Raw genomic sequence first — 19,814 nt, 5'->3', positions numbered from 1 at the left:
GAACAATCTCACCATAAAGTCTATTTTCTTCCTGAGCACTTGAAGGACCTCTCATCCATGTCGGCTGAAAATGTTAGGCTCAAAGTTCGTTCTTGTCATCAGAAACAGCTCTTAATAAAGCAATCTGACCACAAGGTCCATTTAGTGGTTGCTCTGGAGCTTTTCATTGTGATCATTGAGCTGCGTGAACTGCTGTTTACGATGTTGGGCACAAACTTTGAACCGCATGTCTCACAAGATCAGTTCGCAACAACTGTGTCTTCGGGGACTTTTATTGACCATACGACCAGATTATACGATATTATTCATTTATACTTGAATGCATATTGCAGTGAGTCAAAGACTGTGGCCCTAAAATGGGATCTCTTCCACAAAGCACCAGATAAACACATAAAGGTATTATCAAGCTTCGTGTGTTGCAAGGAAACACATTGTTACATTTTAAAGCCTCTGACAACTTACACCTAAGAGGTGACACTTAAAACCCCTTAACATTCAGTTTCCCAACTTGATTTCCTCTCGGATAGATTGTTAAAATCATTTCATTCCCAATAAGTTGATGGTATATATCTAGCATCAACTTATTCCAGCCCGTCATTGAAGCTATATTTACACAAATTGAAATATTTAAATCCATGGCTCCTTATGGAAATATTTGACATGCATTTTACACATTTCTCAAGATGTCTGCCAGACTTAAAGAACCTTTCGGCCAGGGTCTAGTGGTTTACGAAGCATACGTTATGCCACATCCCTGGTTCGATTCAGGATATTTACCCGTCTCTCCCCCCTTCCACATTTCCAGTGTCTCGTCAGACTCAAATACATCTTTGCATGAATTAGGTCTCCATCTTTTGATCCAGAGTAGCCTTAACAACTTCACACAACTGATCTTGTTTCTGACATGTTTAAAGCCAAGCGTCATCATGTGTGCCTGTGTCTGTCTAGTCTGTGGTGTGTAACAACGTGCTTGCATGAACTGTCCAGCATCATTCAAAACGTCAGCAGAAGGAAGGTGTGATATTAAGTGTGATTTTTTAGCTTAAAGTGAAAGAATCACACGTCTCCCTTTGGTAACACCTGTCAATCAAGTGTCTGAAACTCATGTTTCAGGGGTCACATCACTGAGGTCCATCACTGTGGACACATTGTCAGTTGTTTTTTAATATAATACTTTTCAAAAGTTTGCAATCACCTGTGATATTGATATTATTCTTACCTTCAATAATAGACTAATGAAGATTGAGTGGTTAGATTGAGTAAGTTTGAACTGTCAGTCGACAGACGTTCTGCTGATATTTCCTGATCCAAGTTTATTTTCAAAAAACGCTATGCATATAGGGGCATGTATTGTCTAGCACTGTCACCTCACAGCAAGGGGCCTGGGTCGATTCCCGGGCTCGACGGGCCCTCTGTGTGGAGTTTGCATGTTCTCCATTGTGGGTTCTCTCCGGGTTCCTCCCACAGTCCAAAGAGATGTAGCTTAGGTTAACTGATATCTCTAATTTGCCCGTAGGTGTGACATTTTAGCGTGAACGGTTCTCTGTCTCTTTGTGTCAGCCCTGCGATAGTCTGGCGACTATCTGCAGTAACTGTTCATTTGTCTATCGTGTTGTTTTTATGAATATTGTGAATGGCTAGCGCTCTAGTGCTGCTGTGTTGCTGGATTGATTTGTCATGCTTGACATTTTATGTGACTGGTTCTTGTCATTGTGTTAATTACATTGATTCTGACTTGTCCGTTAATGACTCAGCATCCCGTCATTGCGGGGTTATTTCGAACATTTGATTCTCTGTTTGAATCAGTAGGGAACAGAAATGAAAGATGAAAATGAAGATCATCGTGTAGTTCACATTCAGGAAACAGCAGCAAAGAAAACACTCTTGCTGGCACGGATTAAGGTGGCGACCCTTAACCTCTATGAAATGACTGGTGGCATGGTAGAAGGTGACGAACCTGTGAATCTGAATGACACAGAGAAACAGCTTGATAAGGTGTGTACCCTGACAGAGCAGAGATGGTGATGGACCGCAGAGAGATAGAAAACTTACGGTTTTCTACTGTTTCCTCTTTAGGTCAAGATGTTCATCCAGGACCATGAGGGCATACTAAAACAACATCAAACTCCCTCACAGAAACATCACGGACCAAGTCAAAGCCCACAAAGCGCATTTCAACTTGCGCATCGCAAGATGCTTCAATTTAAGTGTAAACATACGTTCTCATGCTTTAAAACTGAATTCACTGAACTATAGCATTGAATAATTTCGTAGTTGTTCTCATGTAGAACTAAACCAGCACTTGAAGATAATTAACTTAAATTAACTTAAACACTTAAGCACACTGAAGCAATCAACAACTTTTGTTCATTTAGCTCCTCTTTGTAATTTACATGGCTTGATTATGAGTTGTGAAATGTTGCTGATAGTAACTGTACATTTGAGGTTGACTTGTTTAAACTTGATAAATACTGTATATCTAGTAAGAATATCAGATGACTTGTACTGTTGGTGGTTCAATCCCCAGCTCCTTTTTTCACAAGACAAATGAATGATATGTAATGTAGACAAGTGATCATTCTGAACATAAGGTCCTATACTGCCACCCTGTGGCCATTAAAGAACATCGCAACTGGTACACCCAATGCATTAGTCTCTGTTGAATCTTATTTTAGCTGATCAGATCTGTTTTCAGTTTATAGTTAAGAGCTATGCTGGAGCTTTGCTGAGGTCATTAACATCCATGTACTTATAAGAATTATAAAGCTGCTCACTCAAAACATGTGCAACAAATCCAAAGGCCAGAACATTTGTGCGGGAGTCCAATAGTAACACGTGTTCATTATCTGCAGCTGTTTCAACATTCATGAATAGTTTGATATTGTCTGCCGCAAGAAGGTATCTCTAAATTAAATGTTGATCACAAAAAAAGTTAGAAAGTGCTGCAATCCTTTATAATGTGTTCTTCACTAAAATAGTAAATACTAGTTGAATGACTAGTTGAAAGATGAAGTACTTTATTAAAAACAACACATAAATGACCCACGTGGAATATGGACTGTATGGGTTTTTGTTGTAAAAGATGTTCGACAGCTACGGTGTTTATCTGTGTAGCACCAGAGTAAGACACCATGAGGTGAATTCATTTGTTTGGTGTTCTTTTTGCCTTTTTTGGCCTTCTTGCTTTTGCCCTTGTTCTTTAAGGACTTGCGAGTGATGTAGCCTCTCCACACGGCTTGGACTAAAATAGCAGTCTCCCGCATCTCCTCCCTTCTCTTCTCATCTGCTAGCCGACGCTTCTCCTGGATCTCGTTGCACTCCAGCTCCAGGGCAGAAAAGGATTTCTCCAGCTTCCTCAGCTGCTCCTCCTCCGCTTCATCAGCTATTACATTCATCTCCAGGTCGGCCTGAGACAGGTGACGGTGGCAGTGATGGTGTCGAGGTGCGAAAGGATGAGACAGAGAGAGATGGTGGTGGATAGAATGAGTAGTGAGTATAAACATAGACAGGCCTTATTTACAGGCCTACTTGATCATTTCATAGCAGGTATAAATACTCTCACGCCTCGCTGATTAAAATGCGCCGAAACCAATTAAATAGGTCACTGAAGGCATCTGTCCTGGATTTCAAACCAGAGACAGCCTGAAGGCGATGTGTGAAACGACCGATCACAGCTGAACCAGAAAACATATTTGTTAAATTGATTAGTTGATCAACAGGAAATAAATTGGCAACTCAGTTCATCGTTACAGTTGTCTGATAAAGTAAAAATGGCAAACATCAGCTTCTTTTATGTGAAGATTGCGTTTTAAATTATATTTTTTGAGCAGTATGACATAAACTCATATAGTTTGAAAAAGCATGTATAGACAGACCAAACTCATCAGGGACTGTGAGGTAATAGGGACTGTGAGATGCGGGTAAAAGAACAGACAGCCCTGTTAAACACCCTGAATATATGAACCAGTGTCCACAGGAAACACACTTAATTATTGTTTCCAGATACTTTTGTCTCTTTGTGGGGGATGAGTTTGTACCTGTTTTTTTCCCATGTCATTGTCAAAGATTCGGAGCATGTATTCAATTTCTTCCACCAATTGTTAATTTTCCTGCAAAGGAAAAGAAAACAGTAATAGTGACATAGGTTTTAATGGAAATGACACATGATAGTACATTTACTGTGAAACGTTGTTAAAATGACACACTAAACTCACATCGTGCAGTTCTCTCTCTGCCTGCCTGTTGCTCAATCTCCTTTGCCAGCACTGTTGCCTCCTTTGCAGACATAATGTCACTGGATGGAAGGAAAACAGTTAAACATAAAACATTAATGTTGTAATATTTGTATAGGTTAAATACACAGTGTTTTTCCTATATCGGCTTACAATAGTATCCACTTACTTAACGGAGTTGTACCCCAAACCGGACAGTTTTTAGCTAATGTTTCAATACAATTCACTTACAATGTTGATAAAAATGATCGTGTAATGTTTTCAGTTGATTTAATGGTGTTAAACTGAAGTTAAACTTCGCACCTTTCAAACGAAATATTGTTGTAATTATTACAGTTAGCTTTGCCTTGACCAGAGTCGTTAAAACGATGCTAACGTTAGCTACTTTGTAAAGATAGTTTAGTTCAATACAGATTATTCAGTGCTTCCTCCACCCTTTTCCTCTTTTGCCCAATCAGCTAATACATTCAATGAGGCCTGAAGGAGTAAATCTACCCAGCATTTTACAAAAACAGCAAAGATGAGGAAAGGTTTTTAAAAACACAGGTTCATCATTACCCCGTGTCCCTGTATGAGGGTATTATTGTAGAAATGTGCGATTTGCTACACTGTAACTTTATGGTGTGTGACATGTAGCCTACTGTAGGTTCATGATAGTTACTTTAGCTTGTATTTAATTAGATGTGAGTTATACAACGTTGATAAGCTACGTAGTTACAAGCCACAAGCAGAAGATGTTTATTTTCCTCTGCTGCTAAGATACCACTAATGGGGATCAGGGTTACAAATCACTGGCACATAATTCAGATAGCTTATAATGCATTGTATAAAGGGATGCATGCAGGAGTATCTTCATTGAATAATTTAATGAATAAATAAATTAATGTGACATGCGTTTTACAACATTATCTTCCATTGAGTTTTATTTTGAAACTCTGCCAACGTTCACTCGACATGCCGTAAGTTGCTTCAGTGTCGTGAATGTTTGTTGATCCAGTTGTAAACACAGTATCTGTAGGGCTTTTGTAGCATCTTTTTGTAAGTGCCAGGTATTGCTGCGTACGGAACGATTAACTGTTGTGAAAAAATGTGCTGTAGCTGTTTTTCACACTTTAGAGCAGGTTTAAGAATAAAATGTGCTGTAGCTGTTTTTCACACTTTAGAGCAGGTTTAAGAATGAAACAGAAGCTCTCAGAGGCGTATAGTTTAAATCAAAAGCAATAGGTTTATTTATCGAACAAAGTTATTCAGCCAACACAATTAAACATGCATGGGCTCTAATGATTTCCCTCTCAGAGGTCCACCATAAGACACGCTTAAACACATCAGCATCATCCTTAATATATGGGGTCCGCCCCTTGCTACACATTGGCCAAAGTCAAAGATGCAGGCGTGGCACGTTTGTACGTTATGACACCTGGGTGGAGGCCGTGAATGTCCATTCACCTTTGGCCCCTCCCAATAGGCGTTGGTTTCCGTCAGTGTGAGTGAGAGTTTGAGGCGAGAGGACCTGGGAAAGAGTGTGTGGAGAAAGCCGGGCTCAGCTGGGCGTTGGCCCTCGCTTGAATCTCACTGTCTATTGTGTCTTCCTTATCTTCTCTAAAGATGGCTGCCTGTTCTTATGTGACGCAGTTAAATAAGTAACCTCTCACCTGCTTCTCTCTGGCCTTGCTGTGTTGTGAGCACTGTATAAGTGGTTAATAGTGCTGCATAAGATAATGGTTATTAAAACTACAAATATACTAGTGATTAATTAAACTGTATATATAAGCTAGTTGCTGATTAAGCTGTATATAAGCTAGCTGTTGAATAAACTGTATATAAGCTAGTTGCTACTTAAAGCTGCATATAAACTAGCTGTTGATTAAGCTGTATATGAGCTAATTGCTGATTAAAACTGTATATATGCTAATTTTATCAACAAATCCCTCTCTTGACGTCTGAAGGACGTCACTTTCTTTACTTTCCTACCCTGTTCACACGCTGGTGTCTTCCTCTGCCTCTCCTGACCCTACCAGGCTGTTCTGCTCTTCCCATACTGGGTAAGCGCCATAAGGAGGGGGTGGTAATGGTTCCTTGGAGAGGGCAGTGGTGATGAGACGGCCAACCAAAGAACGAATACAGGGTATTATACAACATCCACATGAGACCAATATTGCAATGAACACACCCACTGACACTGCTATTGACAAGATCAGGTGCTTCCATTTTCCAAACATGTTTTCCATCCAATCTCCAAATGGATTGTTCACACCTGATGCTTCCTGCATTTCGTTTGACAGTGCCCTCAGACTATTCAGTGCTTTTGTGACTGAACCGTCCGGCGCAGTATTGTTGGGGATGACAGTGCAACACAGGTCTCCAAACATTGAGCAAACACCTCCTTTTTCAGCAAGCAACATGTCCAAAGCCATTCTGTTTTGTACAGTAATCAAAGAAGTAGGGGCCAGCTGCTCAGCCAGACCCTCTATTGCATCCCTAGTATGATTAGCCAAACGAAGAACATTGTAATGCACATAATTGATACGATCAACATTTTTATTCACAGTTATCCATGGAATAATACTTGCGACACTCTCAAAACCTGCTGCAATTTGGTCTACCAATTTGTATTCATTAGGCACTCCTCTGGGCACTCCGATAGCATCTATGTAAGTTGGACCTCTGTCCAGGCTGAACTCAGCTTCAGCTGCTCTTTTAGCTAAGATATGTCTGCGTCTGCGTTGGGTCAGGCTTTGTACTTTGTTTTGGTCCTGTATTATTTTGTCTCCCACTAAGGTAAGTGGCATTGCCAGCCTCACCATAGCACAGACTCCTATTGTAGATGGTGGTATGTTAGTGAATAAGCGCAGACCCCCACAGTAGTAGAATAGCCCTCCCCTAGCCCAAGAACCTATCTCTGAGCCTGGTCGTGTCATGTTGCACCAGTCTTCTGGCACACTACCTAGGTGGATTTGAGCTCTATCGTTGGTGAAATGGTAACAGACATATCTGGATCCTAGTCCTTTGTAAGCTTTGAAATAACCTACTGCAGTTTGGTTGTCTATCGGTGGGAATATGGATGCCAGAGTAGTGCAATGTGGTGGAGTAGCCATTTTAGTCATTTTTGTCATGCACGCGTATCCTGTTGGGTCAGATTCAGGATATAGTGGTGCTGGTTCGGTGAACATAGCTGGTCTAGCTGCAGCACAAGCTACACAGCCACTCATTTTGTTTTTTATAGCATTATCAACAATCCAATTTAACCATACATTGTCGCTTCCTTGTCCTGTAGCTAATTGGATCACCTGTTGGGGAGTCCATTTAGAAAAGTCTTCTGATAAGACAGTAGGTGGGTCTGGTGGTAGCGGTTGTCTGTGCGGAATTATGTTTATTTGAATTCCTACTCTCGGGTCTTTGCCTGGGACGTCCACTAATAGGGCGAACCATATTATGTTTTTTCCTGTGCTGCTTTTGGTGACGTTGTTCAGGGACAGAGATAAGGGATTGGCTGTTGCTGAAAAGTCTCGTTGGAAGTCTATTTTGTCCCATAAGGTCCTTCTCGGACTTTCCCCTCGCATTGTTGGCTTCCACCGCCCTGTGTGCTTAGTTACCGCCCCCCAGGAATGACAAAACGCTATGGACGGGACGTTCACGTAATTCTCACATCTGTTGACTATGGCATTGTCAGCACACAAATACACAGCACGACCTCTCCATGCTCTTGGACTTCTTCCACAGTTAATCACATCACACAAATCAAAAGTAAAAACGGTTTTGCTCCCCTTGGTATAGTTTAAGGTCAGATATGCACGACACGCTTTTGGTGGTGGCTTGTATGCCGGTTCTGAGGCATCTCTTTTTTGCCTAACCTTCCCTCTCTCGAGGTCGTTTTGAGTTTTGTTCACATCCTCGCCGCTTGTTGTCAGATTGAAGCTTGGATGACTCTCAAACCTTGTCAGATTTTGCATGTTCACATCCTTGCCACTTGTTGTCAGATTGCAGCTTGGATGACTCTCAAACCCTGTCAGATTTTGCACTGCCTCTGGCAGACAGCCATAGTTTCCGCTAGTCGGTTTGTTCACTGTTTTGTCCCCCATTTTCAATCCCAAAGTCAAGAATATCACAAATGCCACACCCAAACCCAATAGGACCCACCCAGTTCTTTTACCTATCCCCATGTCTTTCCAGGTACCTGGAGTGGGATGAATCCCCTGTGGCTGGATGTCTGTTTCCCCCAACAGATTACACTCACACTCCATTTTGCGCCAGATCACCTCGGACCTCTGCTAAGGGTCTGGAACGCTCAGATGCTGGGGCACAATGTGACAGGTGGTGCCAAGGTGCTCCTGATTTACCTATGACCTGGACCGAGTGTGAAGTAACCTCCTTCACTTCGTACGGCCCTGTCCACCTGGGGTCAGTCCACTTTCTCTTGTGAACTTTGACCCTGACCCAGTCACCCACTCGGATGAGATTTTTCACTTCCTCCTGGTCAGCTGCACTGGTCCGCAGGACCTGTTTGGAGAGAGCCTCCGTGAGAGTGATTAACGCAGTCATATATGCCTTCATTTCAACTTGCTGCACATCTAAAGCAGGAATATGACTACTGTCTCTTGGAGGACCAGGCATTTGCCTCCCTGTCATTAACTCATGTGGTGAAAGATGCGTCTCATTTCCTTGTGCGCTCCTCATTGCCATTAGAGCTAATGGTAAGGCTTCAACCCATGTCAGCTTTGATGCCGCACATGTCTTTGCTATTTTTGATTTTAGCGTCTGATTTGCCCTCTCTACCAGTCCTTGTGACTGTGGATGATACACTGATCCATATCTATGTCTGATTCCTAGTCTGGCTTCCACTTCCTGCAAATGCTTATTACTGAAATGTGAACCATTATCGGACCTTATGCATCTAGGAACACCATAGCGAGGTATTAGTTCTGTTTGCAGCCACTTTATTACTGTCTGTGCGTCTTCTTTTTTAGTTGGGATTGCCTCTACCCACTTTGAGAATCTGTCAACCATTACCAAAATGTATCTTTTTCCTTGTACTCTGTTATCATGTCCCATGTCAGTAAAGTCTATGCTGATGTCTTGGAAGCAGGCTGATGGTACAGGATAAGAGCCCATAGGTGTCTTGTACGGTTTCTTCACATTGTGATCCCCACAGGTGGTGCATTCGTCGCAGAAGAGGGACACCATGCTTTCCATGCGTGGGTGCCACCACAGTGCTTCCACCCTTTGTAATGTTCCTTTCTTTCCTTCGTGCGTTGGTCCATGTGCCTCTGGTATCAGTGAGACACATAATTCTGCTGGTGATACCACTCTGCCATCATGGGATCTCCAAAGTCCACTTTCTCCTTTTGTTGCTCCTTTCCTTTGCCATTCAGACCATTCGTATGGTCCAGCCTTCTTCTGTATCTCAATCAGTGTTTCTTCAGTGATTTCGGGTTCTTGTATGGCTATTTTCAGAACCATCTGTTTTGGTCTGTATCCTCCTACTTCTTTAGCAGCTTCATCTGCCTTGTCGTTTCCCACACTTATTCTGGTCTTTGCCTTGCCATCATGTCCTTTGCATTTCATGATTGCCACTCTTTTTGGTAGCTTCATAGCTTCCACCAGTGCCATGATTTCCTTCTTGTGTTTGATGGGTGCGTCCATTGATGTTGTGTATCCTCTTCTTCGCCACATGGGCCCATCAACGTGAGCTGCTCCATGTGCGTAAGCAGAATCTGTGACGATGTTTGCAGATTTTCCTTCTGCTATTTTCAAGGCTTGTATGAGCGCTTCGACTTCCGCTAGCTGCGCAGATGCTGGTTGAGGTAGGATACCTGATGCTACTATTGAGTGTTCCATGTCTTCGAATTGTCTCACCACAGCATAGGATGCTGTGTTTCCGTCCTCTCCTTTGTAGCAACATCCATCCGTGTATAACCACATTTCTGCTCCTGGGATTGGTGTATTTCCCAGGTCTGGCCTTAGTTTGTTTTCAATGATTGCTCTTGCTTCGCAGCTGTGTGGTTGATCTCCTTGTCCTTGTTGTAGTGATGTCGCCATATTGATTCCTCCTGTTTCATAGACAATATGTGCTCTTGTGCATTCTCTTTGAATTTTCGATTTTCTTGCAGCTCCGAACGTGAATTCTTTGCTGAGGAGGAATGCAGCCACACCATGATGTGTGTGGATTTTCAGAGGGTGGCACATGACAATGTGGGATGTTTTCTCGATCGCCTTTGCAATTGCCGCCATGTGTCTTGTACAGGTGGATTGGCCAACTTCAACTGGGTCCAGTTTTGATGAGTGATACATGAGTACCACTCTTTCTCCCCCTTTTTTCTGATACAAAACTGCATTTACCATCCCTCCTTTTTGTTCAGAAACATCTAGGTGCAAAGGGAGTTATAGTCAATTCTTGAAGTGCCGATGCATGTGACAGAGTCTACGTGAGAATGGTGAACACATCTTCTGTTTCTTGTGTTCAAACTAAAGGGGCTGAGGTGTTTCATGATGGAGGATGCTTTGTCTGTGGGCTGTGGGCTGTGGGTTGTTAAGGGAATATGTGGATCTGGAACTGGATATGACGTAGATATTGTGGCTAATAGTTGCAGCAGTGTCTCTGTTGTTGCCAGATATGTGAAAGATATTGCTGTTCAGCGTGATTCTGGCTTCTTGGATGCTGATTGCCTGTCTCTATCTGATAATTTCCTCTTCTTCCACGTGGTGAGCCTTGTTGTTGTTGCTGACCACGCGTGCGGCAGTCTCGTGCGTAGTGTCCTGGTTTTCCACAGTTGTAGCAGTAGAAAGTTCGTCCGTGCTGCTTCTTTTTGTCTTTAGCAGGCATGTGAGCCAGCTGTCTCATTAGTGACACTTGTAGTGCTGCGAGCTCCACAACTGTTCTTTCCACAGCAGCTCTGTATTTATCATAAGTGTGTTCTGTGCCAGCCATGACGTCCTCCTCTGCAATATGCAATCAAAGTCTGAAATCAGTATTCCCAAATGTCCACACGATGGAGCCAAAACTCCTGTCCATTGTTCCTGTTGCAGTTCTTGAATAGGCCACAGAAAAGCCAACATGCAGGACAAATGTTGTTTTTTTTTTTTTTTTCAAAAGCACCAGCAGAGGGAGCCAACGCTCCTCCCAAGTTTCCTGGTGTCTGGTTGAACTCAAATCAATGTCATGCACACTGCTGCATGTCTTAAAACCTGCTTTTCTCTGTAATATGTGTGTGTGTGAAATGATGATCTATTTTAGTATTAACACTTTATGGTGAAGAGGACGAAAACAGTACAGTTATAGAGTTATTTCGAAGTCTCTGTGTGAATGGACACAAAAGCTCGTCCATTATACTAATGTGGCAATTTTCAGCCATAATCTTATGGTTTTAGCAAGCATTACCGTGCAGAGGTCACTGATCTTTATTCTGTTGTACGAGAGAATGACGGAGTGCTTCTCTCGGCGTTTTAAACCTTCATACAGTGACCTCACAACTCCGCATATAAGCATTACAAGTATTACGCATATTATTTAACAGTGTATGAATATATATTATTTACAAATCTGCCTATATACCCCTGCTAGGTGTGAAATGCTATGTTTTAATTACTCAAGCAATGGCTTGTAACTAAATATTTTATAAGGCAGAGAGAGAGTGTTAACCTTGCCCCCACCTTTTTAAATATCTTCCGCTAACTGTCTTTGTAACTGTCTTTGTAAGTAGACACAAATCAAGGCCGCGTCTGTATTTTTTATCAGGAGTAGTCAAATCCTCCCTAATATTCCCACCGCCAGTCTTGACTAAATGAATAGAAGATTTGTAGCAGCTGTTAACCTTGTATATTCATACTTTTAGCGACTGTCTGGCTGGAACAATAGAAGCTGTGTATTAGCTTTTAAAACTTTTTTTTTTTTTTTTTTCTTCCTGGTAGCATTCCTGGACTGCTGTGTTTCCGCATTACACTTTGCTAACGATCCCTAAGGAACACAATTTTCCAATAAATTTAACTATGCCAGTAAAACTGACACTTATATTAGCCCTCAGCTGTCTCTCAGCATATTCTAGTGATTTATGTGTGTGTGTGAATGTAACAGTCGTGTATAATGTGTGTTTTCCCTACTCTGGACACCAACCTTTGAAACAACACACCAACATTTTCAAACACCAAGCACGGCCTCAGCTGGCTGTCTCTAACGCACAAAGAAACTCAGAAACAGCATAAACTCTGAACCAGGTCTCAGCGCTTACATATATGCTCCTAATAATCGCACTCATTTAAACGAAATCGAATCCATACACAGCCGTGGTTATGTACGCTTCAAACATGCACTTTCATTCAAACAAAATTGCAACACACTGCCATTTTTAAATGCGCAGAGATCACCAATGCGGTAAAGGAATATCTTTAGAAACACAGTCAAACAAATAAACAAAAGTTAAAACGTACAGCTCAGCAAATAGTCACCCGCATTCATACTAGATAATCAAAACACACGCTGCCGTGTCTATAAGCATAAATCAGTCACAAGCACGGAGTCACCCGCATTCCTACTAGATAATCAAAACACACGCTGCCGTCTCTTTAAGCATAAATCAGTCACAAACACGGAGTTGTAGAAGAGATGTACAGCTCTTTTTACACACTCATCACATTCCATCAGCAAGCTTTTTTCTCAACCTCATCAAACAGACTGGAGCGCTACTGATCGTTCGATCACAACGCAAATGACAAACAGCTTTTTAGCAACCAAAAAACAGTCAGATTATAAAGGATTCTTTCCCTATTCCGTGACAGCTAATCCACTTTATCAAACTAAACAAACAGACACCTCTTGGACGCCTGCGCAAATGACAACTGCTTCTCAGCAAACAAACACAGTAAACACCAATTAAAACCAAATTTGAAATGCGCACAATTCACAAATACGGTCTAGCACGTAAGTAATACTTTTACAAATGCAGTGAAACAATGAACACACATTAGAACATACACGGCTGTCTCTTTAAATGTAAATCAGTCAGAAGCACGGCCTTCGGATGAACTGACTCTTTTTTTTTTTTTTTTTAGACACACATTTATCAGAAACGCATTGTAACAGCAATTTGTCTTTTATCTCGATCTCATCAAACAGACTGTGTACCGCTGATCTCTCGACCACGATACAAATGAAAAACAAATGCTTTTTCAGCAAACAATCAGTCAGATTATAATAATTTCTGTCCCTATCTTACACACATATCAAAGAGCTCTGCTTCTTTAATACATCACAACGGCCGCTGCTTTTTGTCAAAAACAATGTTACAGCCGGGAGCTGATCCCGGACCTACCGCGTCGAAGACTGATATTTTAACCACTACTCCATCAGGGTAGAACGTAAATAATACAATTTAACTGCTTTTTTATCCTAGGTCATCTCTGGACCTGTACACGTTCTGGCCATTTTCATTAATCTCGTCCGTTATTAACAACACACCGATATAATCAACTTCTGTGCTCTCGTCCAGAAACTCCGTCGAGGAAACTCTAATCAGAGTAACACTATTTTTTACTGAATCGCTACACACGAGTTGATGTCCGAAGACTCGATGCTCTTAATACGGGAATCCCGCAGTCAGTTTTCTCCATACAGTTTATCAATGACATCAATGACATATACATATATCCCCGTCATGTTATGCAATTTCTTCGTAGCCCAAAACATCCCATAAGTACGTTAGAAATCACGCCTTTTGCAACATGAATTTGAGTGTTCAGCGTGGAGCGCGTGTCTGCGAGCAAATGCGTTACACGGCTCACAGCACCTCACATCTACGCTATCACAAATGCGTCATTTCTCGCCGTTATTTGACGTTTTCTGATGGGCACATTCATACATATTCACAAACCCCCAAATGGCTGTATAACAACTCTGTTGCTGTGTGTTTAATCTTTACCATATTCTATACTAAGCAAATACTTACAGTTCGGACAGTCTGAGCACATTTTAGAATATTTCTATGAATACAATGTTGCAGAATTCAGTTAAATAGGTCTCTGCATACCTTGAGATGTGCACCGGTGCGTCTCAGACCCCCCGACTGCAATTTCGCTCCGATGGCAATTATCGGGTTCCCAGCCTCGAAGGGAGTGTTACGCCGTTATCTGGAATCAAAAGGAGAGGCCTGTTAACATTCTAACCTGAAGCTCTGTATCGTATCAGATCACGTCGGGGTCACCACTTTGTTGTGAAAAAATGTGCTGTAGCTGTTTTTCACACTTTAGAGCAGGTTTAAGAATGAAACAGAAGCTCTCAGAGGCGTATAGTTTAAATCAAAAGCAATAGGTTTATTTATCGAACAAAGTTATTCAGCCAACACAATTAAACATGCATGGGCTCTAATGATTTCCCTCTCAGAGGTCCACCATAAGACACGCTTAAACACATCAGCATCATCCTTAATATATGGGGTCCGCCCCTTGCTACACATTGGCCAAAGTCAAAGATGCAGGCGTGGCACGTTTGTACGTTATGACACCTGGGTGGAGGCCGTGAATGTCCATTCACCTTTGGCCCCTCCCAATAGGCGTTGGTTTCCGTCAGTGTGAGTGAGAGTTTGAGGCGAGAGGACCTGGGAAAGAGTGTGTGGAGAAAGCCGGGCTCAGCTGGGCGTTGGCCCTCGCTTGAATCTCACTGTCTATTGTGTCTTCCTTATCTTCTCTAAAGATGGCTGCCTGTTCTTATGTGACGCAGTTAAATAAGTAACCTCTCACCTGCTTCTCTCTGGCCTTGCTGTGTTGTGAGCACTGTATAAGTGGTTAATAGTGCTGCATAAGATAATGGTTATTAAAACTACAAATATACTAGTGATTAATTAAACTGTATATATAAGCTAGTTGCTGATTAAGCTGTATATAAGCTAGCTGTTGAATAAACTGTATATAAGCTAGTTGCTACTTAAAGCTGCATATAAACTAGCTGTTGATTAAGCTGTATATGAGCTAATTGCTGATTAAAACTGTATATATGCTAATTTTATCAACAGTACTTGGAGCATTCCGACTCACCAGGTATCCACTCATCCTCCTCATCATCATCTCCGTCTTCATCAGTGACGCGGCCGATCTCTCTCGCCCTCTTCCTCCCATTCAGACGCTCCTCTTCTTCAGCGGACATCCTGACCTGCAGGCTGCTGCTACCTCAGCATGGCCGCACTACACACCTGAAACAAAAAAGGTACAGGTGTGGATGAATAGATGAACAAGTACAGATATACACACACAGACAAAATAAATGGGTTTTTGATGTACAGTAAGTGACTTCTTCCTCTGACGGGTTTCGGCTTTTCTCGTGAGAAGAACGTTTTGCCGCTTTATCCTCACTCCTAAGCCCTCAATACAGTATCACTGGGTGATTTAGCATAATCTGAAACTAGCAGCACAAAGTAAAAAAGTACACTCACATGGACTACAATTACCAACATACATCACAACCCTTGTGGCAGACACCTGAGCACAAGAGAAAAAGTTAAAATGTCTAGCAAGTACGACACACGTGTGGTTGAACACTCTTTTATAAAGTGTGTGAGACAGATACTTGGCAATAGGGGCGCTAGCTAACGTTAGCAGCCTGCATGGCTAAATATGAAGCTAATGGCTACATCCGACATTGGGAGCATTGCCTCTCAACAGGTCGACGGAGGCTCAAAGCTAACGGTGCTAACAGCGCTAATAGCTAACTATAGCGAACGCCTTGACAGAGCGAATAGTGTTTGCCTGACGGGGAACCGGAGGGTGGATGCTACGCTTCCGCTACAACGCGGTCGGTCGTGGCGGCATTATCAGCTGTAACCGACAATGTAACCGTATGAGAGCGGTACAGACCGGTGGCTGTCAGATAGCCATGTGGGGCACGCTCACGTGAACTAAAAGCACGCGCCAACAACGCACAGAGAAGCTCATATAACAACTTACACCGAAGTAGTGCGATTTTCTTTGCTCAGGTAGGCGTTACTCCACTATGTCTTTACATGGACAATTCATTTGAATTGTGCGTGTTTATACCACTATAGATGACAATAACAAAGTAAAAGGATAACCTTTTCAATATTTGACGACTGACTTCTGGGTGGTTGAAATTATTTTTCGGAACTGTAGTGAAAACATTTAGTTTGAAACCTTGTATACCAACGCTATAACAAAACAAGCAAAACAAAAGATTGATATCGTCCGTATATCTACCGATATGGCTCATCGACAATCGGATATCTGTGGCCAAAAAAAGACATGATCTGGGCATCTCTGATACAAGTACACACGCCCCTCCTTCCTTTTTGCCATCACTAATTATATGTTCGGATACATAACAAGTGACCTGCTATTGGAATTTAATTTGTAGGATTAAGAATTCCTCTTGCCTTAATGTCCCAATCCAACATGTATTCATACAGGGTAAACATTGTTGAAGTACTTTTAAGTTTCCCCAAAATACAAGAGGTGGTTCAGTCTTCAGTTTTTACTTTTCTGTCTGGTAAAACCTACCCTTGCTGCAGATACACACCACGACGGACTGAATGGCCACAAGACATCACTGAAATTTACTTGCATTAAAAAAAAAAAGAAATCAAGGAGGGAGTTTTTTTGGGGTAATATACATCATGTATTGTGTGTCTTGAGTATGCAGTTAAAGCTGAGATCTAGTCTTCTGGTATCATATACTTCTCATTTTTAAATTTCAGAAATACTGAACAGCTGCCACACCGCACAAGTGCCCTAACCTGCATCCAAAGCATTATTGACATGTGGACCAAAGATCAAAAAGTAAATTGCAAAAGTCTGAATGCTGCAAAACGCAGCACGTGCCTGTTCTGTCTGGAATTCTGTCATTTTAGGACATTTTAAGTGATTTCAAAATTGAGTATTTGAGTCGATTCTTATATTTATATAATGTGTGTATTCTCCAGGGGAAATGTTGTTGCAGATTATTTTAGTTAACCTCCAAGGTTTTGAATTTACTAAAAGGCAGATCAGGAGCATATGAAAAGGTAGTTTGTGAGAGACATAAAGATCACAACCTGCAGATGAAAGACAGAGCTGTAGAGCCAGCGGAAAGAGGGAAATGAACCACAGAGAGAGACACACAATGAGAGAGCTCTCAAGAGTTCCTGGGATTTAAAGCACCATCTCTCAGCAGCAGGACAATTACATTCGCATTACTCCCAGTCTTTTTCTGTGTGCCAGAGTGAGACAGTCATAATCTGAATCCACAGACTCCTGCCATGCCCTTCACTATCAGCTGTGATCCGGTAAAAAACTTTTTCTTTTCTTCTTTTTTGTTTGTTTTACAGCACTATTCTGTCATGTACAACAAGAAACATAATTATTATCTTGTACAACAGAACACAAAAATGTAATGTCATTCTACATTAAAGAAATTCTGAGCCATTTAGAAAACAAGACTTTTTCTCGAAGGAGACAAATGTCTAAATCACAAAACCTCCCGAGTTATGGTGAAACACGTCCTTGGCCTACATTTACCACCGTAAACAAGAATTATCGCCTTAGTTGTCTCGCTTGGTTTAAAACAAAGGCTTTGAGTAATGTGCGCTCCCACTCAGCATCACAGCAAGGTTTACTCTGATCACCTGCCAGCTCACTTTGCATAACGTTACTCAGCAGATTACACAACACGTAGCTCCGGCCAAGTTGACTTGTTGGTTTGACAACACTCCGACCAAGACACCTGGTGAACTCACTTTTGCTCTGATGTTCTGCTTTCACAAAACATAGCCAGGTATAGAGATGTATATAAGATCACAGAAACTATTTATAAGGTACACCATTTGTTATTCAGAGCACAATATAGCATCTCGACCATTAGTTATGTAAAGATAAGTGGAGTACTGTCTACGTGTGAGAATGAAGTCCCGCTCCCTCTGTGTGTGTTGTTATCGGAGCTGCTTTGAGCTTTGCTTGCGGCCGTAGTGTATGTCACATGATAGCAGCCAGCTGGAGAGCAAAGTCATCATGCTCTCATTAAGTCTTTTATTCTTCATTGTTTCCTACCCTGGATTAAGGTAATAAAACACCTTCAGTTACGGGAACAGTGTGGGGGATACTTTGGCGGCAATGGAATATAATATTCATAACTATGTTGTCCTTATATACTGTAGAACTGCCATATCGTACAGTAGCGCTAAACGAATAAACCAAACACTGGCTCTAGATTGGGCCTTTCACGTTTTTACATTACCTGAAAGGCCCTCATCGTTCTGCAAAACACCTGGAAAGCTGAGGGGGTGTATAGTTGGTTGCAATCTGCCTCCTCAGCACTAGATGCAACTAAATGGTACACAAAGTTGCTGTAGAAGAAATCAATATTTACTGTCTGTATGACAGGACCTGACCTGTGGTTTCAGTTGCTCTGTGCAACCCAAACAGCCTACACAACCTCCTCCCAAGGACCTTTTTTGTGGCACTATATCCCTCAACAATACTAAATATAAGTTTATGTTCTTTTAATAAATAACAAATGCTGTTATTTTCTGGAAGCCAGTTGTTAATCACATGACTGCAAGCGGTCCTTTAATTGCTGTTGTTTTTTGGTCTTCACATAAGTTGGTAAAACGGCCAGTCATCATGTAGGCCTGCACATAATATCACTCAGGGTTCCCCTAATTGCCGATTCCTCACAAAGACCCCATGCATCAAACACTGTTATCACGCTATCAGCCACAGAACACGCTGTTAGGAAAAGTGCACTCCAGTGAATTAGGAACAAGTACATACAGTTCTTGGATCAGTGAAATTCTTATGCAGCATTAAATGCCAGGGAAGGGTCGGCTGCAGACGTTGGCTGGGGGGCCGTTATGTGCGGCCGTTACTTGTGAACATACTGTTTGTGCAGCTATGTGTAAGGCTGCCATTCAAAGCCCAACAGAGTAACTATCTTGTTACCGACATGGAGAACCTGTCATCAAGAGGTCACTGCTAAAAACATGACTGGTACCGAAGCAGATGGAACTATTGTTACTGTACCTTTAAAAATGTACAGAAAACTTTCTCATGAAACTCCCGCAGACACACCGTACAGCGTGTTATTAGCTTACATTACTTGGAAGTCACGACCAGCCAAAAAACGCTTCATTCATCGCCATCAGGTTTTATGTAACTTTATACACCAGTGGAATGCAGGCCAACTCAGTTCATGTCAGGCCTTCGGGGCTGTAAAATAACAGTTGCGTAACATACAGTATATGTGAGCTACTCTAAGCAGCTCCATGTTGGAGCAGCATGAAGGTTAGACTCTCGTTTCTCTTTCTTCTTACCTGAGACAACCTTTTTAACCACGTGGAGGCGGACATGACACATGACCACTATAATACAAACAAAAGGATGTCCACTGGGTGTGAAAAATTATACGAACACGTTGAAATGCAATAAAAACCCATTCGCCACAAAATACAGCGCCAATTTATGACCACCGAAGTTCGGGTAAATCCTTGACATAGTTCCAAAACGAGGCTTCACAAAGGTAGGATTTACTGCAGGGATGTTGCAATGGATTGCATTACACTGTTCTGTGCAGGTGTTTGACACATTGTGTCCATAAAAGCTAACTATGGAGCTTAC

At 41.9% G+C, this 19,814-nt stretch overlaps 1 long non-coding RNA gene across 1 annotated transcript; it reads right to left on the bottom strand.

Annotated features, from left to right (window-relative positions):
* Window positions 1–5,437: 5,437 nt before the first annotated feature.
* On the bottom strand, window positions 5,438–15,222 carry LOC306781101. Its single transcript, XR_013772187.1, has 2 exons — window positions 14,249–15,222; window positions 5,438–8,729 (listed from the first exon to the last, which is right to left on the bottom strand). It is a non-coding gene; the product is annotated as an uncharacterized lncRNA (long non-coding RNA).
* Between the last annotated feature and the right edge of the window lie 4,592 nt (window positions 15,223–19,814).

This window comes from Melanostigma gelatinosum (assembly GCF_949748355.1).
Source record: "Melanostigma gelatinosum genome assembly, chromosome: 8".
NCBI classification, from domain to species: Eukaryota; Metazoa; Chordata; class Actinopteri; order Perciformes; family Zoarcidae; genus Melanostigma; species Melanostigma gelatinosum.
The sequence above is the reverse complement of the archived record's forward strand: the minus strand, read 5'-3'. Positions and strand labels throughout refer to the sequence as shown.